This window comes from Rhinolophus sinicus, chromosome 12 (assembly GCF_057876585.1).
Source record: "Rhinolophus sinicus isolate RSI-liver-muscle chromosome 12, RSI-T2T, whole genome shotgun sequence".
Classification (NCBI taxonomy): Eukaryota; Metazoa; Chordata; class Mammalia; order Chiroptera; family Rhinolophidae; genus Rhinolophus; species Rhinolophus sinicus.
This window is the reverse complement of record NC_142512.1, coordinates 324,037-346,896: the sequence shown is the minus strand read 5'-3', so window position 1 is coordinate 346,896 and position 22,860 is coordinate 324,037. Positions and strand designations below refer to the sequence as shown.

Genomic DNA, 22,860 nt, shown 5'->3' with positions numbered 1-22,860 from the left:
GCCCAAGGCCATACCACCATGAATGCGCCCGATCTCCTCTGATCTCGGGAGCTAAGCAGGGAGGGGGCTGGTTAGTGCTTGGATGGGAGACCGCCTGGGAATACCTGTAGGCTTTTGCTCGCCTCTCCTTTGGCGCCGCTGCCCCGGCGTGGCTCCCTCCGAACCCCTGCCGCCCCTTGCCCCTCTGCAGCCGCCCAGCCAGCCGAAGGTCCCCCTGGCCAGCGGCGGTTCAGTAGCCCGGCACTACAAGCTCGCAGCCCGGGCCGCACGCCAGGCCCGTCGGCCCCGGCTCCCCCCACACCCTCTTCTCAGTCCTCTTCGCTCCCGCAGGCCGACAGCCCGCAGGCCTTCTCCGAGACGCAGTCGCCGCCGCCGCCGCCGCCATTGCCGCGCTCCCTCCCGCTCCCGCACCAGCTGCCGTAGCCGCCAATGCTCATGACCATGGCTGCCTGTTGGCGCAGGCCTCCACCAGTCTTGCTCCATCTCAGGACGTGCAGGTCCTTTGCACCTCGACCCGAGCCCAGGGGACGACCATCCCTGTGCCTGCCCCTGGACCCCGAGACACAGGATCTGCGTGTCCTTGGGCAAACGGGACGCCCACCCGCCCCGCCCCACCGGAGGCCTCTGTCTCCGCTGGCAGGCACCTCGCCCCACACCCCCGCGTGCCCCTCCCGTATCCCACAAGAGCCAGTAGCCCCTCCGTTCCTGCCGGCCGCGGTGGCCCCTACACACAGGGGAAAAAGAGCCGGGACAAACAAGGGGACGGAGGGAAGAGCACCCCAATGCACTGCGTGCCCTCGGACTCCAGGAGAGACCACCACAAGGGGAAGAGCAGGCACGCAGGCACGCAACCCTCACAACCAGGGTGCCTGGGGGCTGCCACTCTCCTCCCGCGGGCAGGTTCCTGGGCGGGGCTCGGAGCCCACCGGCACTCCGGAGACCTTGGCTACCCGCCCCGGGGGCTTCAAGGGTGACTGCCAAAGCCCGGGCACTGCCTCCTTAGCTGAGCCCAGCCCCGGGCACGACCACACTTCGGTGGAGAAGCTGCCACCTCAGAACAGCCTCAGTGCGTCTGTCCCAGTCCGTGTCCCAGCCTGTGCGTCCCTCCCCCGCCCTGAACTCCCACCCCTTGTCTGTTTGGCTCTGTGACATGCCTGTTGGGCTCTGGCTCTCGTTCAGGAGATCTCTCCCCGTGTGCCAGCCCCCTCTTTCTCTGTCTCTGTCCATGTCTCTCTGTATGTCTAGATATATACATGCACATATACGTGCATATTTCCACCTCGCTCCTCCTACTCCTCCTCCCGTTCTGTCTGTTGGTCCCTGTCCTGCGGGGACTCTAGTCCCTCTGCCCGCCCAAGAACGCAGGTAGGATCTCCAGCAGAATGCACCAGCCTTTCCGGCAGCCACCGTGCTCCTCCATTATCCTGTGAATAAACACAAACATGTCCTCGTCCCCATATGAGGTCTGGATCTGGCCCATGCCAGTTATTGTCAAGAGGGTCCCTGCACTATACATATGCGTAATCATGTTGAGTTGTGGGATGCCACAAGCGATCTGCGGCAGATCTGCCCCGTGCATCCAAATTTAAAAAATTTAAAATAAATAAAGTATGATTTAAGATTGTATGTGGAGAGACAGGGTAGGTCTCCCCCTTTTTAATTTTTTTTACTTGGGCTTTTAGCATTCTATGAGCACGTTCACCAATTCCTTGTCCTTGTGGATTATAAGGAATACCCGTTTTGTGTGTGTTGTTAAATTGAGAGCAGAAGTGTTGAAACCCTTTACTGGTATATCCAGTACCATTATCTGTTTAATTCTTTCTGGAAGGCCCATAGCAGAGAAGCAATGCAAGCAGTGATTAATAATATGTTTCGTGGCTTCCCCTGTCTGGGCCGTAGCCATGAGAAATCCAGAGAAAGTATCTATAGTGACATGTACATATTGTAATTTTCCAAAACTAGGGACGTGTGTAATGTCCATCTGCCATGATTGATTAGGCGTGATACCCCGAGGGTTAACCCCTAAATGTGGCACAGAGTGATGTACAGGACAGATAGGTCATTGTTTTACAATTTGTCTGGCTGTTTCTTTTGTAAGCTGGAATTGTCTTTGTAGACTCCGACTGTTTTGGTGGTGTAACTTGTGTGATTGTTCAGCCAATTCAATGTTAGTTAGGGCCACCAATTTTGTGAGCTGATCTGCTGTGGTATTGCCTTCAGTGAGGGGGCCAGGTAGCCTGGAATGGGCCCGAATGTGTCGACAAAGCGAGGATTTGTACGTTGTCTGATAAGAGTTTGGATTTGAATGAACAGCCCCTGAATTTCATTATTTTGAGTTTTAATGGATGCTATAGTTTCAAGTTTATCTACGGATTGAGCTCCATAGTAGCTATCAGTATACAAGTTAAAAGGAACTGAGTGTAAGGTTTGAAATACAGCACTGACAGCCTGTAATTCAACTACTTGAGCTGATGCTGGAGGTGATGAAATTACATGTGGTTGATCACCAATAACATAGGTAGCACTTCCATTAGAGGAGCCATCAGTAAAAACAAGAACAGCATTTTTTTTTAATTTTTTTTATTTTATTAAATTTATTGGGGTGACAATTGTTAGTAAAATTACATAGATTTCAGGTGTACAATTCTGTATTACATCATGTATAAATCCCATTGTGTGTTCATCACCCAGAGTCAGTTCTCCTTCCATCACCATATATTCGATCCCCCTTACCCTCATCTCCCACCCCCCACACCCCACACCCCTTACCCTCTGGCAAGCACCAAACCATTGTCTGTGTCTATGAGTTTCTGTTTCTCATTTGTTTGTCTTGTTCTTTTGTTGCTTTTGGTTTATATACCACATATCAGTGAAATCACATGGTTCTCTGCTTTTTCTGTCTGACTTATTTTGCTCAGCATTACACTCTCAAGATCCATCCATGTTGTCACAAATGTTCCTATATCATCTTTTCTTACTGCCGAATAGTATTCCATTGTGTATATATACCACAAATTCTTTATCCATTCATCTATCGAAGGACATTTTGGTTGTTTCCATGTCTTGGCCACCATAAACAAAGCTGCAATGAACATTGGAGCACACGTGTCTTTATCTCTAAATGTTTTCAGATTTTTTGGGTAGATACCCAGGAGAGGGATTGCTGGGTCATATGGCAATTCTATTCGTAATTTTTGGAGGAACCTCCACACTGCCTTCCATAATGGCTGCACCAGTCTGCATTCCCACCAACAGTGTATGAGGGTTCCTTTTTCTCCACAACCTCTCCAACATTTGTTACTATTTGTCTTGTTGATGATTGCCATTCTGACTGGGGTGAGGTGATAGCTCATTGTGGTTTTGATTTGCATTTCTCTGATGATTAGTGATGCTGAACATTTTTTCATATGTCTATTTGCTATTTGTATGTCCTCTTTGGAGAAATGTCTCTTCAAGTCCTCTGCCCATTTTTCAATTGGGTTGTTTGTTTTTTTGTTGTTGAGTTGCATGAGTTCCTTGTATATTCTGGATACTAGCCCCTTATCAGAGGCACTGTTTGCAAAAATCTTCTCCCATTCAGTTGGTGGCCTCTTTATTTTGTCAATGCTTTCTTTTGCTGTGCAGAAGCTTTTAAGTTTCATACAGTCCCATTCGTTTATTTTAGCTTTAACTTCCATTGCCTTTGGAGTCAAATTCATAAAATGCTCTTTGAACCCAAGGTCCATAAGTTTAGTACCTATGTTTTCTTCTATGCAGTTTATTGTGTCAGGTCTTATGCTTAAGTCTTTGATCCATTTTGAATTAATTTTGGTACATGGTGAAAGATAGCAGTCCAGTTTCATTCTTTTGCACGTGGCTATCCAATTCTCCCAGCACCATTTATTGAAGAGGCTGTCTTTGCTCCATTGTATGTTTTTAGCTTCTTTGTCAAAAATTATCTGTCCATATTTATGTGGTTTTATTTATGGGTTCTCAATTCTATTCCATTGTTCTATGTGTCTGTTTTTCTGCCAATACCATGCTATTTTGATTATAGTAGCCCTGTAGTACAAGCTAAAGTCAGGGAGTGTGATACCTCCATCATTGTTCTTTTTTCTTAAGATTGCTTTGGTTATTCGGGGTCTTTTGTGGTTCCAAACAAATCTGATGATTTTTTGTTCTATTTCTTTAAAATATGCCTTTGGAATTTTGATGGGGATTGCATTGAATCTGTATATTGCTTTGGGTAATATGGCCATTTTAACTATGTTGATTCTTCCAATCCATGAGCACCGAATGTCTTTCCATTTCTTTGTGTCTTCTTCAATTTCTTTCAAAAAAGTCTTATAGTTTTCAGCATATAGATCTTTCACATCCTTGGTTAAGTTTATTCCTAGGTATTTTATTCTTTTTGTTGCAATTGCAAAATGAATTGTTTTTTGTATTTCTTTTTCTGAGATTTCATTGTTAGTATATAGGAAGGCAATGGACTTTTGTGCGTTGATTTTGTAGCCAGCAACTTTACTGTATTCGTTGATTGTTTCTAATAGCTTTTTGGTGGAGTCTTTAGGGTTTTCTATATATAGCATCATGTCATCTGCAAAGAGTGATAATTTAACTTCTTCATTCCCAATTTGGATGCTTTTTATTTCTTTCTCTTGCCTGATTGCTCTGGCAAGGACTTCCAACACGATGTTGAAAAGCAGAGGTGACAGGGGACATTCCTGTCGTGTTCCTGAACGTAGAGCAAAGGGCTTCAGTTTTTCTCCATTAATTATGAGATTAGCAGAGGGCTTGTCATTTATGGCCTTTATTATGTTAAGGTATTTTCCTTCTATACCTATTTTATTAAGTGTTTTAATCATAAATGGATGTTGTATCTTGTCAAATGCTTTTTCTGCATCAATTGATGTAATCATATGATTTTTGTCCTTTATTTTGTTTATACGATGTATCACATTGATGGATTTGCGTATGTTGAACCATCCTTGTGCCCCGGGGATGAACCCCACTTGGTCGTGATGAATAATCTTTTTAATGCATTGTTGTATTCGATTTGCTAGAATTTTATTTAGGATTTTTGCATCGGTATTCATCAGAGATATTGGTCTGTAGTTTTCTTTTTTTGTGCTGTCCTTACCAGGTTTTGGTATCAGGGTAATGTTGGCCTCATAAAATGAGTTAGGGAATACTGTCTCTTCTTCAATTTTTTGGAAGAGTGTGTGCAGGATTGGTATTAGATCCTCTTTGAAGGTTTGGTAGAATTCACTAGTGAAGCCATCTGGTCCCGGACTTTTGCTTTTGGGAAGGTTTTGGATGACTGATTCAATTTCGTTACTGGTGATCGGTCTGTTTAGATTTTCCAGTTCTTCATGGTTCAGCCTTGGAAGGCTATGTGTTTCTAAGAACTTATCCATTTCTTCTAGGTTTTTGAATTTGGTGGCATATAGTCCTTCATAGTATTCTTGGATGATCCTTTGTATTTCTGTGGTGTCCATGATAACGTCCCCTTTTACGTTTCTGATTTTGTTAATCAGTGTCTTCTCTCTTTTTATCTTAGTAAGTCTAGCCAAGGGTTTGTCAATTTTGTTAATCTTTTCAAAGAACCAGCTCTTTGTCACATTAATTTTTTCTATTGTCTGTTCTCTATTTCATTTAGTTCTGCTCTAATTTTTGGTATTTCCTTTCTTCTGCTGACCTTGGGTTTTACTTGTTCTTCTTTTTCTAGTTCTTTAAAGTGTAACATGAGGTTATTTATTTGGGAGTTTTCTTGTTTCTTGAGATAGGCCTGTAGTGAGATAAATTTCCCTCTTAAAACTGCTTTCGCTGCATCCCAAATATTTTGGTAGGATGTATTTTCATTGTCATTTGTTTCTATGTATCTTTTCATCTCTCCTCTAATTTCTTCTTGACCCAGTCCTTCTTTAAAAGTATGTTGTTTAGTCTCCATGTATTTGTGTTTTTTCCCACTTTCTTTTTACAGTTGATATCCAATTTCAAAGCCTTGTGATCAGAGAATATGCATGGTATGATTTCAATCTTCTTAAATTTGTTGAGACTGATTTTATGTCCCAATATATGGTCTATCCTTGAGAATGTTCCGTGTACACTAGAAAAGAATGTATAGTCTGATGTCTTTGGATGAAGTGCTCTATATATGTCAATTATGTCCATTTTATCTAATGTGTCATTTAGGACTACTATTTCGTTATATATTTTCTGTTTGGATGATCTATCCGTAGCTGTCAATGATGTATTAAATCCCCTAGTATAATTGTGTTTTGGTCCATTTCTCCCTTTAGTTCTGTTAGTAGTTGCTTGGTGTATTTCGGTGTTCCCTGATTGGGGGCATAAATATTGATGACTGCTATGTCTTCTTGTTTTACAGTCCCCTTCACCATTATGAAATGTCCATCTTTGTCCCTTGTTATCTTTTTCACCTTGAAGTCTGTTTCATCTGATATCATTATGGCTACACCTGATTTTCTCTGGGTACCATTTGCTTGGAGTGTCAATTTCCACCCTTTCACTTTGAGTCTATGTTTGTCCTTGTAGCTGAGATGTGTCTCTTGGAGACAGCATATGGTTAGGTTTAGTTTTTTTTATCCAATCTGCTACTCTGTGCCTTTTTATTGGTGAGTTCAGTCCATTTACATTTAGGGTGATTATTGATATGTGAGGATTTCCTGTCATTCTATCTTTAGTTTTCTGGTAAGGCTGTGTCTCCATTGTTTCTTTGACTTTTTGTTGTTGTCTATTATTTCTGTGTGGTGGTATTCTATGATGTTTCCCTCTGTTTCTTCTTTTATTTCAGTATATATTTCAGTTCTGGATTTTTTTTGAGTGGTTACCCTTAAGTTTATGTAAAAGAAAGTTTGACATTTAGAGTATTCCATTTTCTTCAGCACGCTTACTTTCTCCATTCCCATATTCCGGTTCAGGCCTTTACTTTCCCCCTTTTTGAGTTGGTTGCCACAAATTGTCCCTGTTGATGGTGGTCGAATAGCCTCCTTTAGTATTTCTTGTAGTGCAGGTCGTGTATTAGAAAATCCCCTCAGGTTCTGTATGTCTGGAAAGGTCTTTATTCCTCCTTCATATCTAAAGGATATCTTTGCTGGATATATTATTCTTGGCTCATGATTTCTCTCTTTCAATAGTTTGAATATTTGGTTCCACTCCCTCCTGGCTTGTAGAGTTTCTGCTGAAAAATCTGATGATAATCTAATGGGCTTTCCTTTGTAAGTTACCGTCTTCTTTTCCCTGGCTGCCTTGAGGATTCTTTCTTTGTCGTTGATTTTAGACAGCTTCAATACAATGTGCCTTGGAGAAGGCCTGTTGGGATTGAGGTAACTAGGTGTTCTATTTGCTTCTTGGATTTGAGGGTCCAGTTCTGTCCACAAGTTTGGGAAGTTCTCATCGACAATTTGTTTGAATATATTCTCTGTTCCCTTCTCTCTTTCTTCTCCTTCTGGTATGCCCATTATTCTTATACTGTTCTTTCTGATGGAGTCAGAAAGTTCTTGTAGAGTTCTTTCATTTCTTTTAAGTCTCAAGTCTCTTTTTTCTTCTATCTGTGTCATTTCCAAGTTTCTATCTTCGATGTCACCGATTCTTTCCTCCATCTGGTCAACTCTACTACCTAAGCTGGTTATTTCATTCTTAATTTCTTCTATTGAGTTCTTAATCTCCAGAAATTCTATTTGGTTCTTTTTTAAAATTTCAATCTCTTTCGTAAAATGCTCATGCTGTTCTTTGATTGTGTTTCTGAGTTCATTTAACTGCCTGTCTGTGTTTTCTTGTATCTCGTTGAGTTTTTTCAGAACTGCAATCTTGAATTCTCTGTCATTTAAGTCACATATTTCTGTATCTTTAAGTTCCTTCTCTGGAGATTTTTCACTTTCTTTCTGAGCTATCTTGTTGCCTTGGTTATTCCTGGTGATTACTGGTTTACTATTTCTCTTCCTAGACATCTACAGGAGTGACTTTTGCAACAGGTTTATAGGACGAGGTCTTTCTTTTGTTTTCCAGTACTTGTTGGTAGAATGTTTTATTATTTCTCCAACTGCAATTTATTTTTCTTCTCCCACATGGTAGTGCTGTTTTCTCTGCACTATTCCTGCTTCTCACACAATGGGGGGAATCCCTGGGAGACGGGCTTCTCCTCTGTTAATAGTTTGTCTAGGTCACAGGGCGCAGTGTCCCGGTGGGTATGCGGAGAGCTTTTGATGTTCCAAAGCTCTTCCAGCTCCTGATTCAGAGCCCGTATGTTTTAGCAGTTCTGTTTACTCCTGCAGGGATCTGTCGAGATAGGTGGGGTCAGGGGTGGGGTAAGTTGTGAGAGGTGGCCCAGAGCAATGTCGGCGACCACCACCACAGCCGGTCCTGCTTCCACAGCTCTCTCCCCTTTGCCGGAACTACTTGGGCTGTGAATTTGTTTCTGAGTTCCACAGTTCTCAAAACAGCAAATTTTCTGTTGTTTTGATCTGACACTGCTACTGTTTCGCTTCTAGCACAGGGCAGGTGGGTGCGGGGCGAGATCTGGGAGGGGTGGGATGGGGCAGCTAGTCAGTGCCTAAGGCTCCGTTCTCTGCTCCGCAGTGAGGGCTTAAACCACCGCTTTCAGCCTTTTTCCCTCAGTCTTTTCTCCGAGGTCACTGCCATGAGCGTTGGGTTCAGCCGTGGTATATGCTGTCCCCTCAGCCCTGTGGAGCCCAGGCGGAGCCCTAGCAGTCCGAGTTCTTCCCTCACTGGCAGCTTCGGTAGTTTCGGGAAGCAGCGAGCTCGGAGCACTGAGCTAGGTCTGTTCCTGCGCCCGCGCGGCTCCATCTCCGCACACTTCTCCCTTTCCTCCTCCCTCCTGTTGCGCGAATTCCCACCTGTGGGTGATTTCAGTTGATAGTGGGCCTTTTCGTCTTGCCTGTCTGCTGTGCAGGGAGTCCTTTGTGGGGTTTTTGTTGTTCGATTCTTTGTAAATTCCAGGGGAGCTTTACAGAGGCTCACCTCATGCTGCCATTTTTCCGGAACAGTCCCCTGTTTGTTTTTTATGCTTATCAGAGTTCCCCACAGCGATCCTCCCAACCTCTGCTTGAAGTTACATTTTCTTAACCCTTAATGCTCCAGCTCCCTACATATCCCCCTTTTTTATTTTTTTGAGATCGTGTCTGGCTTAGGTAGTCAGTACAGACACCTTTACTTACCCAACATGGGATATCGATCATCACAACGATCGATTCCTGTCTTAGGTTGTAAAAACGCTTACTGGTTACCCGTCATTGGCTACCGATCTCCTTTGGGGTTAGACAGGGGCAGTGGCTTTTGGTTTATTAGCCATGTGGAGCCTTGTTTTGTGAATTTCTCCATAAATATCTGTGACTGTCCCGATCACAGCTTTTGTGATGCAGGGGAGGAAACATAGTATCAGGAGGATCACAACAAGCGGAATTACAAGGGGTGCCATAAATTGAAGCATTGAAGAGTACGATGGAAATACATTGTGAAAGCTAGAGACAAGGTTGTTGAGCGTCTCAGCTATATCAGTATTTAAAGGAGAGGTCTCTTGCAGTGTCAAGACCTCTTTATGAAATTGGATAAGGTCAAGAGTAACATTTTCATGATGCCAGATGCCTAATAAGTGTTTTTTCACCTTATCTCAAGGTGTCTCAGATTGATTATATTGTTTTGCTGTCACACAGATCCAAGTGTACTCTGCATGACAAGATAAACTTGTCTTAATTTTTAGGGCTTGTACCTCCTCACCCATCCAAAATATCATCTTGTATAAGGCATCGATTTTTGCGCTTAATTTTTGATCTATGAGTTCTTGCGTACCTAAAGCAGTGGATACATTTTTAGACAATGAGTTTACATGAGCAGCTGTTTTAACTGTCTGGGATAGAGAAACTGCCACCGTTACAGAGGAGGCTATGAGCACAATTAAAGCAGTTATCCCAGCTGTAATAAGCCCTGCGGCTCGAATTGGTCTTGAAAGAGCCACTTCTAACTTTACTATTACTTGATATCCTTTGTCAGAATGCCATTCTTCAGACATGTTAACAGGTAACATCACAAAGGAAGATTGATGTAATACCATGACTCTCTGTTTTTTGGGGGAGCCATGTGACACAGCTATTAAGTTTACAGTTTATACAAGAAACATTGAACTGAGAATTATCTATAACATGAATGGTGACATTGCCTATCAAAAGTACATGTGGGGGTCTGACACAGGCAGTAACATTTTCTTGTCTAATAGTAACTTTACTGGAGGGGGTTTTAGCTGCCAATTCCATGGCATCTAATGCTCCGGCTATTTTCCAAATATGATGTTGGGGATAGGAATCAGCCCACCATAGGCCTGCAACTATTCCCAATTGTCCGGGGTTTTGATGTGTCCCATTTCCTCCGGACCAGTCTATGAAGGATCTATTAAACTTTGGGATGGGATACCTCCAGTGTTCAATGTAACAGTCTCTCCATAATGCAGTTTTGCTGCTTGTGCGCTTCTCTTTTTCACAAGGATCTACAGTCTGGGGGTCCTTCCCATATGGTGGGATGCAAGGGGGGGGATCAGGGATGTAAGCCCAATACGTGGTTCCATCAGCTGAGGTCAGGACCGTCAAGACTCCGAGTAGGATCTGCAGCAGAACGCACCAGCCTTTCCGGCAGCCACCGTGCTCCTCCATTATCCTGTGAATAAACACAAACATGTCCTCATCCCCATATGAGGACTGGATCTGGCCCATGCCAGTTATTGTCAAGAGGGTCCCTCCACTTTACATATGCGTAATCATGTTGAGTAGTGGGATGCCACAAGCGATCTGCGGCAGATCTGCCCCGTGCATCCAAATTTAAAAAATTTAAAATAAATAAGAGAATAATCAAACTTATAAGAGAGTACTGTTGGTTCCGGAAAAATGGCGGTGTGAGGTGAGCCTCTGTAAAGCTACCCTGGAATTTACAAAGAATCGAACAACAAAAACTCCACAAAGGACTCCCTGCACAGCAGACAGGCAAGACGAAGAGGCCCACTACTGACTGAAATCACCTACAGGTGGGAGATTTGCGCGAGTGGGGGGAGGAGGAAATGGAGAAGTTCGTGGAGATGGAGCCGCGCGGGCGCAGGACTCAGACCCAGCTCAGTGCGCAGAGCTCGCTGCTTCCCGGAACTACCGCAGCTGTGGGAGATAGGACTGCTAGGGCTCCACCAGGGCTCCACAGGGCTGAGGGGACAGCATATACCACGGCTGAACCCAACGCTCACGGCAGAGACCTCGGAGAAAAGACTGAGGAAAAAAGGCTGAAAACGGTGGTTTAAGCCCGCACTGCCGAGCAGAGAACGGAGCCTTAGGCACTGAGACTAGTTGCCCCCTCCCTCCCCTCCCAGAGCTCGCCCCGCCCCCACCTCACGGTGCTAGAAGCGAAACAGTAGCAGTGTCAGATCAAAACAACAGAAAATTTGCTATATTTGAGAACTGTGGCCCACAGACACAAATTCACAGCCCAACTAGTTCCGGCAAAGGGGAGAGAGCTGTGGAAGCAGGACCGGCTGTGGTGGTGATCGCCGCCTTTGCTCTGGGCCACCTCTCACAGCTCACCCCGCCCCTGACCCCACCTATCTGGGCAGATCCCTGCAGGAGTAAACAGAACTGCTGAAACATACGGGCTCTGAATCAGGAGCTGGAAGAGCTTTGGAACATCAAAAACTCTCCGCATACCCACCGGGACACTGCGCCCTGTGACCTGGATGAACTATTAACAGAGGAGAAGCCCGTCTCCCAGGGAATCCCCCCAGTGTGTGAGAAGCAGGAATAGTGCAGAGAAAACATAGCACTACCTTGTGAGAGAGGGGAAAAAAAGCCTGCAGTCAGAGAAAAAGTAAAACATTCTACCAACAAGTACTGGAAAACAAAAGAAAGACCTCTTCCTAGCAACTTGTTGCAGAAGTCACTCCTGTAGATGTCTAGGAAGAGAAATAGTAAACCAGTAATCACCAGGAATAACCAAGGCAACAAGATAGCTCAGAAAGAAAGTGAAAAATCTCCAGAGAAGGAACTTAAAGATACAGAAATATGTGACTTAAATGACAGAGAATTCAAGATTGCAGTTCTGAAAAAACTCAACGAGATACAAGAAAACACAGACAGGCAGTTAAATGAACTCAGAAACACAATCAAAGAACAGCATGAGCATTTTACGAAAGAGATTGAAATTTTAAAAAAGAACCAAATAGAATTTCTGGAGATTAAGAACTCAATAGAAGAAATTAAGAATGAAATAACCAGCTTAGGTAGTAGAGTTGACCAGATGGAGGAAAGAATCGGTGACATCGAAGATAGAAACTTGGAAATGACACAGATAGAAGAAAAAAGAGACTTGAGACTTAAAAGAAATGAAAGAACTCTACAAGAACTTTCTGACTCCATCAGAAAGAACAGTATAAGAATAATGGGCATACCAGAAGGAGAAGAAAGAGAGAAGGGAACAGAGAATATATTCAAACAAATTGTCGATGAGAACTTCCCAAACTTGTGGACAGAACTGGACCCTCAAATCCAAGAAGCAAATAGAACACCTAGTTACCTCAATCCCAACAGGCCTTCTCCAAGGCACATTGTATTGAAGCTGTCTAAAATCAACGACAAAGAAAGAATCCTCAAGGCAGCCAGGGAAAAGAAGACGGTAACTTACAAAGGAAAGCCCATTAGATTATCATCAGATTTTTCAGCAGAAACTCTACAAGCCAGGAGGGAGTGGAACCAAATATTCAAACTATTGAAAGAGAGAAATCATGAGCCAAGAATAATATATCCAGCAAAGATATCCTTTAGATATGAAGGAGGAATAAAGACCTTTCCAGACATACAGAACCTGAGGGGATTTTCTAATACACGACCTGCACTACAAGAAATACTAAAGGAGGCTATTCGACCACCATCAACAGGGACAATTTGTGGCAACCAACTCAAAAAGGGGGAAAGTAAAGGCCTGAACCGGAATATGGGAATGGAGAAAGTAAGCGTGCTGAAGAAAATGGAATACTCTAAATGTCAAACTTTCTTTTACATAAACTTAAGGGTAACCACTCAAAAAAAATCCAGAACTGAAATATATACTGAAATAAAAGAAGAAACAGAGGGAAACATCATAGAATACCACCACACAGAAATAATAGACAACAACAAAAAGTCAAAGAAACAATGGAGACACAGCCTTACCAGAAAACTAAAGATAGAATGACAGGAAATCCTCACATATCAATAATCACCCTAAATGTAAATGGACTGAACTCACCAATAAAAAGGCACAGAGTAGCAGATTGGATAAAAAAAACTAAACCTAACCATATGCTGTCTCCAAGAGACACATCTCAGCTACAAGGACAAACATAGACTCAAAGTGAAAGGGTGGAAATTGACACTCCAAGCAAATGGTACCCAGAGAAAATCAGGTGTAGCCATAATGATATCAGATGAAACAGACTTCAAGGTGAAAAAGATAACAAGGGACAAAGATGGACATTTCATAATGGTGAAGGGGACTGTACAACAAGAAGACATAACAGTCATCAATATTTATGCCCCCAATCAGGGAACACCGAAATACACCAAGCAACTACTAACAGAACTAAAGGGAGAAATGGACCAAAACACAATTATACTAGGGGACTTAAATACATCATTGACAGCTATGGATAGATCATCCAAACAGAAAATATATAACGAAATAGTAGTCCTAAATGACACATTAGATGAAATGGACATAATTGACATATATAGAGCACTTCATCCAAAGACATCAGACTATACATTCTTTTCTAGTGTACACGGAACATTCTCAAGGATAGACCATATATTGGGACATAAAATCAGTCTCAACAAATTTAAGAAGATTGAAATCATACCATGCATATTCTCTGATCACAAGGCTTTGAAATTGGATATCAACTGTAAAAAGAAAGTGGGAAAAAACACAAATACATGGAGACTAAACAACATACTTTTAAAGAAGGACTGGGTCAAGAAGAAATTAGAGGAGAGATGAAAAGATACATAGAAACAAATGACAATGAAAATACATCCTACCAAAATTTTTGGATTGCAGCGAAAGCAGTTTTAAGAGGGAAATTTATCTCATTACAGGCCTATCGCAAGATTTTCACTGGACTTGTGTCTAGGAGAGAGGAGAGAAAGAATAGGAGAGAAGGGATGGGGAAAGCAATCATGTTAAGTGAGCCAGGGAGAACGGTGTATTGGAGCATGTGAAGGGTACCTTTGCAATGGGACAAAACACAAGTGAGAGATGACAAAATAGGTTTGTGTGGAAATTCTGCAAAGGCCAGACCATGGGTGAGAAAATCTATCTCCCATCATAACTCCATGATAAACAGTTTTAACTTCTTTTTGCTAATGTAATGAATTATTAATAGAACATAACATGTTTAATGCCTATTATATTCCAGGAACAATCCTTGAGATTTCACATGACATCTGATGTAATTATTATAAATAATTACGATTGAATGAGATGGCCCATATAAAGCATTCATCATAAAAGAATAGGTCCCCATTAAATGCTAGTAATGAAAAAAAAAAAGAGAGTACTGTTAAAAACCAGAAAGGCAATTGATTAATTTATGATGTAAAATAGAAGTGTCAGTTTGACCAACTACTTGTTCACTATGCCAAGAATGATGTCTGGTATATAATAGACCTTCAATTAATATTTGCCTAATACTTGTTTTATTAACTAGCGCATTCTGTTCTTTTGGGAAAATCTATAGTGGAAAAAAAATTACTATTATCAGAAAGTTGCTTGGTGAGCACAGAGCCAGGTCAAGGAGTCAGTTAGACAATCTTAGTCATGACCATGGAGTCTGATATATCCACTTCTGCTTTAGGAATGAACTGCTCTTCAGATAATTTACTCCTCTGTTCATGGGTTAAGGCACTTCATGGACAGGCCTTGATGGTGCAGGCTTGTCACCTCTCTGGTCCTGCCTTTCTCTGCTTCCATTGCTAATCAGTTACCCTCTTCTATTTCACTCTCTTACTAACTTCCATAGGGCTACAGCTGAGTCTAGGAGCCATTTTGTTTAATTTATGTATGGTCAGTTTTGTTAGATGTAAACATAGAATGGTGGTTGTATATTTGTTAATGTCCTTGTCAATTAAAGATGCAAACTGAAGTATTTATGGGTGAAATAACATGATATCTGGATTTTGCTTAAAACACTCCAAAAAAAATCGGGGGGCAGGAAAAGAATAGATGAAATAACGTTGGCAAAGTGTTGATATTTATTGAAGCTAGCTGCTTGGTACATAGGACATTTATTGTACTATTCTTCTTACTTTGTGTATATTAGAAAATTTTCATAATAAAAAGATAATAAATATAAAAAAATAAAAAAATTAAAAAATAAAAATAAATAAAATAAATAAAGTATGATTTAAGATTGTATGTGGAGAGACAGGGTAGGTCTCCCCCTTTTTTATTTTTTCAGTTGGGCTTTTAGCATTCTATGAACACGTTCAACAATTCCTTGTCCTTGTGGATTATAAGGAATACCCGTTTTGTGTGTGATGTTAAATTGAGATGAGAGCAGAACTGTTGAAACCCTTTACTGGTATATCCAGTACCATTATCTGTTATAATTATTTCTGAAAGGCCCATAGCAGAGAAGCAATGCAAGCAGTGATTAATAATATGTTTCGTGGCTTCCCCTGTCTGGGCCGTAGCCATGAGAAATCCAGAGAAAGTATCTATAGTTACATGTACATATTGTAATTTTCCAAAACTAGGGACGTGTGTAACATCCATCTGCCATGATTGATTGGGCATGATACCCCGAGGGTTAACCCCTAAATGTGGCACAGAGTGATGTACAGGACAGATAGGTCATTGTTTTACAATTTGTCTGGCTGTTTCTTTTGTAAGCTAGAATTGTCTTTGTAGACTCCGACAGTTTTGGTGGTGTGACTTGTGTGATTGTTCAGCCAATTCAATGTTAGTTAGGGCCACCAATTTTGTGAGCTGATCTGCTGTGGTATTGCCTTCAGTGAGGGGGCCAGGTAGCCCAGAATGGGCCCGAATGTGTCCGACAAAGCGAGGATTTGTACGTTGTCTGATAAGAGTTTGGATTTGAATGAACAGCCCCTGAATTTCATTATTTTGAGTTTTAATGGATGCTATAGTTTCAAGTTTATCTACGGATTGAGCTCCATAGTAGCTATCAGTATACAAATTAAAAGGAACTGAGTGTAAGGCTTGAAATACAGCACTGACAGCCCGTAATTCAACTACTTGAGCTGATGCTGGAGGTGATGAAATTGTGGTTGATCACCAATAACATAGGTAGCACTTCCATTAGAGGAGCCATCAGTAAAAACAATAAGAGCATTTTTAATGGGTTGTTGCTGAACAATCTTAGGAAAGATAAAGGCATGTGTCATAGCAAAATGCAGTAATTTGTTGTTTGGGTAATGTATACCAATTTTTCCTGAAAAATTAGCAAGTGCAATGCCCCAAGTGTTAGAATGTTGAAACAGCCAGTCTATTTGCTGCACAGTAAAGGGAACTGTAATGGTTTGTGGCTCTCTTCCAAAATATTTAATTGATTCTCCCCGACATAGCTGAATTAACAGCGCTACAGCTTCGTGATACGGATTTAACACTTTCACGGGAGAAACGGAGATGGATCCATCTTAGGGGTCCTTTTTGCCAAATAACTGCTGTTGGGGTGAGGTTTGTGGGTAAAATGTATGCCTCCCAGGGTTGGGTATAATCTACATATAATATTTGTTGTTCATTTATGGCGGTTTCTACTTTATCTAAAGCCTTTAATCCCTCTTTAGTCATCTCGCGGGGAGAAGTAGGATCGGCTTCCCCTCGTAATATATTAAACAAAGGTTGCAAATCTCCGGTTGTCAACCACAACTGAGGTCTAATCCAATTAATGTCTCCCAGTAGCTTTTGAAAATCATTTAATGTTTTTATACAATCTCACCGGATTTGTATTTTTTGAGGCACAATGGCCTGAGGCATTAATATCCCAGATAAGAGTAAGGAGACACTTGCTGAATTTTTTCTGGGGCTATAACCAGCCCATAATAGAGGAGTTTTTTCTGTAAATGAGCAAAAGCAGTAAGCAATCTTGGTTCACATGAATGGGCAAGGAGTATGTCATCCATGTAGTGGATGATGTAAATATCTGGAAATGCCCTTTGGGTAGGTTCTATTGCAGCTGATACAAATTTTTGACATAATGTAGGGCTATTAGCCATTCCCTGAGGTAGCACTAGCCAATGATATCTCTTAAAATGTTCTTGTAAATTAACAGAAGGAACATTGAATGCAAATCTAGGGCAATCATTAGGATTTAAAGGTATGGTATAAAAACAATCTTTTAAATCCAAAACAATTTTATATGTGTTTTTTGGTATGGCTGCAGGGCAGGATAAGCCTGGCTGTAAATCTCCCATTAATGCCATGGTTTCATTGATTTTTCGTAAATCCTGTAACAATCTCCACTGACCAGATTTTTTCTTAATAACAAATATGGGAGAATTCCAGGGAGAATTAGAGGGAACAATGTGTCCTTTTTCAAGTTGCTCCTGTACTAGCAGTGTGGCAGCTTGAATCTTTTCTGCTGATAGGGGCCACTGATCTACCCATACTGGGGCATCACTTTTCCAAGTGATGGTGTCAGTATAGGGTACAGGACGCTCAGAGACCCCAGCTAAAAATATCCTAGTCCTGATCTAAGGGGTAAAGGAGATGGGACAATAGGTGACCTTCTTCCTTGAATGTTTGTTCTCAGTCCATTTTCAGGGAGGAAGCCTTGGTCAGACATCATATTAGTGACCTGTTGATTGGGACTATACAAATACACTCCCATCTTACTCATGATGTCTCTCCCCCATAAATTAACAGGTAATCCTGCTACAATATATGGTTGAAAAGTCCCTCGATGTCCCTCCTGATCTTTCCAATTTAAATTATCACTACTTTGTTCTGGTGATTGTGACATTCCTATTCCTTGTAATTGAGTTATGGTTTGATGTTTTGGTCAATGTGCCAGCCATTGTTGAGCAGTTATAACAGATACATCAGTTCCCGTATCTAAAAGTCCTATAAAGGAGCGGCCATTAACAGTGCGAGTCATTTCTGGTCTTTGATGATTCATTGCTTGAACTCAATAAGCATCTGATGAGCCGAAACCATGTTCTCCCCTAGGTTCATTTTGTTTAACCTGACCTATTTTGATATATGGAATTAATAACAATTGGGCTATTCTCTGTCCTTTTTCTATAACAGCAACACCCCCAGGTGAATGAGTCAAAACCTTAATTTCTCCGGTATAGTCCATGTCTATAATGCCTGGGGCTATCATAATCCACTTTATTGTTGTACTGCTTCTCCCAAAAACCAACCCCATCGTTTGAGGTGGTAGAGCCCAAAAACCCCTGTGGGGATAGCTTGCACACCCATTTCAGGCGTTAGTTTTCTGTAGGCGGCGCTACTGAGGTCCAATCCTGCACTGCCTGGGGTGGCTCTGAAGAGCTCTTGAACGGATTTTGTTGTTGTTGGGGAACAAACTGCTGGAGCGCCCCATAACATTGTTACAGGGCCTGGGGCTGGCCCCTCTTCCCGTTTCCCGGAACGAGAGGATTACCAGAAGCATCTCTTTTGGATTTACATTCATTGGCCCAGTGGTTTCCCCTCTTACATTTTGGGCACAGACCGGGTTGTTTTGGGTTTTTTGTTTGTGGTTGGTCTGACCTATCAGGGCCATTTTTTGCCATGTCCAGATCGCCCACACCTGAAACAACTTTCAGATCCTTTTTGTCTTTTTTGTTGCTGTTGGTGTTGTAACATTTCTTTTACTGTCTTTCCTTGTAAGGCTGCGGCCATAGCTAATCCCTGGGTATAAGACGGACCAATGTCCGAGCATAAATGAACATAGTCAGATAAACCTCCCTTATTTCTGTACGGGTGGATAGCAGCCTGGCATGCTGAATTTGCATTTTCAAAAGCCAACTGTTTTACTGAGAGTAATCCTGCATCGGAATCTCCTAATATCCTACCAGCTGCCTGTAACAGTCGAGAAAGGAAATCTTGAAATGGCTCATCAGGGCCCTGTACTATTTTAGTAAATTCTTCAGCCCTTTTTCCCGGCATGGGGATTTTTCTCCATGCTTTTTGTGCTGCAGCATTAGTCTGAGCATAGGCAGCAGGGTTAAAATTTAATTGAGTTTGAAGGTCACGGTACTGCCCTTCCCCGGCAACATTTCAAAAGTGATGGGAATGCCTTGCTGATGATTGAGATCAGCGGTATTTTGGCAAAAGACTGCGAAATCAGAATTCCATAATAGGTACTCTCCTCCTGACAGACAGGCTCTAGCAAGCTGCTTCCAATCATTGGGCGGCAAAGCATCCGTTGCTAAGGATTCAAGCAATGCCTGAGTGAATGGAGCATTAGGTCCGTACTGCGCACAAGCAGTTTTTAACTCCTTCAAGCTTTTAAAGGCAAAAAGCACATGAACCCGCACTGGGTTTCCTTGGGCATCTTGTTGTTCTATCACGGGACAAGTCAGACCATATTCTGTAACATCTTCCCCTGCTCTATTGGCTGTTTGTACATTTTGCAGGGGGGACTTTTGATCTATTACATCCGGTATCTGTCTGACTGTCACAGGGGCTACAACAGGGGCCTCAGGCTGTGGATCCAGCCCTGCAATCACACTTGGAGGAGAGCTTAATTGTAATCTAGGCTTTCATTCTGATTGGGCTTCCAATAAAGGCCCAGTCTGTCGAGCCTGAACTAATTGCATTTGAACAGAGAGGGAAGTGAGTGCGGCTTGTAATCTTTGCACTTCTGCTTCCAAGGGGGATCCAGTTTGGGTTGGTCATTTTCAGAGTATCTGATTCTCTCGTGTCTAGGATCGATCATATCCTTAACTAAATTCCATAAGGAAAAAGTGTCTACTGGTACCTTAGAGGGTCCATGAGCATCATAATATCCCTGTAAATGCTCTCTCACTTTTTCCCAAGTTTCTAAGTTTAAAGTCCCTTCTTCGGGGAACCAGGGATATATTTGTTCTACAAATTCTAAGAATCGCAGCAACTGAGCTTCACTGGTTTTAACTCCTCTAGCTTTTAGCATGCTCTTTAACATGTGAGTAAACAGCCTTTTACTGTTACCCTGTCCCATTTTATTTTACTCCAGACAATGGGATCTCACCGCTTTCACCAACCTTATTCGACGTGCGTCTCACTTACAAGCGGTGTCCTTCACTTCTGATTACCCAGTATTCAGGTCCCTGTTCGGACACCACTTGTCGGAGCCTGCCGACGAGATGAACGGTTCCTGAAGTGGTGAGTGAGGATTGAGAAAAAAACACACAAGAGACAAAGATGGGATCAGGAGGGCGAACAGTTCTTATTAGACTGCTGCACCTGTTTTATTTTCCAGCTTTCTTTTATACACACAGAAACAAGAAGGTTATATAGAGCGGCTGAGGCAGCAAGTACAGATTAGTTATGTTTTTCAAAGTTTGACCCTGACTGTCTTTATCTTTTTGATAATTCCTCATCCCCAGAACAGCTGGTGTCTGTATGTTCTCTATGCTTATCGGAGTTCCCCTCAGCGATCTTCCCAACCTCTGCTTGAAGTTACATTTGCTTAACCCTTAATGATCCAGCTCCCTACACTGCCTGCAGCCAGGTGTACACTAAGTTTCGGTTCAGTGTTAGGACCTCGGTTAGCCCGAAGTTGGGGACAGTGTTGACTTGTTAGTTAAAGTGAGCTTGATCGTTTGGACAGGGTACGGATTCTGATAACAACCAAGTATAAGTTTAGGGTCGGAAGTGTGCTAGAGACACGGTTACCGCGAGGGTAGGGAAAAAGTTGGTATGTTGGTTAAGTTGAGGGTGAGGGATGCAACCGTGTTCAGCTGTTGCCTACAGCCAGGAATACATTTAGGTTCGGAACAGAGTTTGAGCCATGGTAACCGCGAGGGAAGTTAAAGGTTGGTAATTTTGTAAGGGTGAAGGTGAGGAATGGGAGAGTGTTCGGCTTTTGCTTACAGCCAGGTGTACGTTTAAGCTCGGAACACTGTTATGGCCACAGTTAGCTGGAGGGTATGGGAAAGGATTGCATAATTGTTAGTGTCAAGCTTTGGGATAGGTCAGGGTTCAGTTACTGCCTGTAGCCAGGTATACATGAAGGTTCCGGTCAGTGTTAGGGTCGGTTAGCTGGAGGGTGAGACAGGGTTGGTGTGTTAATTAAAATGAGGGTGAGTGTTCAGACAAGGTACGGTTTCGGATAACAGCAAAGTATACGTTTAGGTTCGGAAGAGTGTTAGAGCCACGGTTACCGCGACGGTAGGGAAAAGCTTGGTATGTTGCTTAAATTGAGGCTGGTTGATGGAAACGTTCGGCTGTTGCCTAGAGCCAGGTATACATTTAGGTTCGGAGCAGTGTTTGAGCCACGTTCACCCCAACGGAAATTAAAGTTGGTATGTTGGTTAGGGTGAGGGTGAGGGATGGATCAGTGTTCAGGTTCTGCTTACAACCAAGTGTACGTTTAGTTTCGGAACACAGTTAGGATCACTGTTAGCTGTAGGGTGTGGGAAAGGATTTTATGTTGGTTAGTGTGACCATTAGGGAATGGACGGGGTTCGGTTACTGCCTTCAGACAGGTTTACATTAAGGTTCGGGTGAGTGTTAGCGCCTAGGTTAGCCCAAGGCTGAGACAGGGATGGTGGGTGTTAAAGTGAGAGTGACGGTTCGGACAGGAAGACTTTACTATACCAGTCAAGTATACGTTTAGGGTCCTACGAGTGTTATACCTTCGGTTACCGCCAGGGTAGGGAAAAGTTCATATGTTGGTTTAGTTGAGGGTGAGGAATGGAACCTTGTTCGGACGTTGGCTACAACCAGGTATACATTTATGTTCGGAACAGTGTTTGAGCCGCTGTAATCTTGATGCTACTTAAGGTCGGTATGATGGTTAGGGTGAGGGAGAGAAATGGGACAGGCTTGCCTTTGATTTACAGCCTTGTGTACCTCTAGACTCGCAACACTGTTAGGGCCACGGTAACCTGGAGGGTATGGGAAAGGTTTGAACGTTCCTTAGTGTCAGTCTGAGGGATGGGAGAGTGTTCGGCTACTGCCTGTATCCAGGTACACGTTAATGTTCGGTTGAGGGTTAGGAACTCGGTTAACCCGAGGGTGAACAGGGTTGGTGTGTTAGTTAAAATGACGGTGAGGGTATGGACAGTGTGGACTTTCGGATAACAGCCACGTAGGTTCGGAGCGGTATTTGAAACTTGGTCAGCGTGAGGGAAGTTATAGGATGGTATGTTGGTTAGGGTGAGGGTGAGTGACGGGACAGTGTTCAGGTTCTGCTTACCCTGCTGTGCTTCGTTAGGCTCGGAAGACTCTTAAGGCCACGGTAGGTGGGAGGTTATAGGAAAGGATTGAACGTTGGTTAGTTGAGGCTGAGGGATGGGACATGTTTCAGCTACTGCGTGCATCCACGTATACATTAAAGTTCAGCTGAGGGTTAGGAATTCGGTAGCCATAGGGTGAGACAGGGTTGGTGTGTTAGTTAAAGTGACGGTGAGGGTTTGGACAGTGTAGGGTTTCGGATAACGGCCAAGTACGTTCGAAACAGTTTTCAAACTTTGGTCAGCGTGAGGGAAGTTAAAGGTTGGTATGTTGTTTAGGGTGAGGGTGAGTGTTGGGACAGTGTTCAGGTTCTGCTTACAGCCAGGCGCACGTTTAGGCTCCTAAGACTCAGGTCAACGGTTAGCGGGAGGTTATGGGGAAGGATTGAATATTGGTTAGTGTGAGGTTGAGGCAAGGGACATGTTTCAGCTA

General features: G+C 42.8%; 1 pseudogene; it reads left to right on the top strand.

Moving 5' to 3' along the window:
* LOC148756108 (5S ribosomal RNA) lies at window positions 1-120 on the top strand (annotated as a pseudogene).
* The last annotated feature ends 22,740 nt before the right edge of the window (window positions 121-22,860 follow it).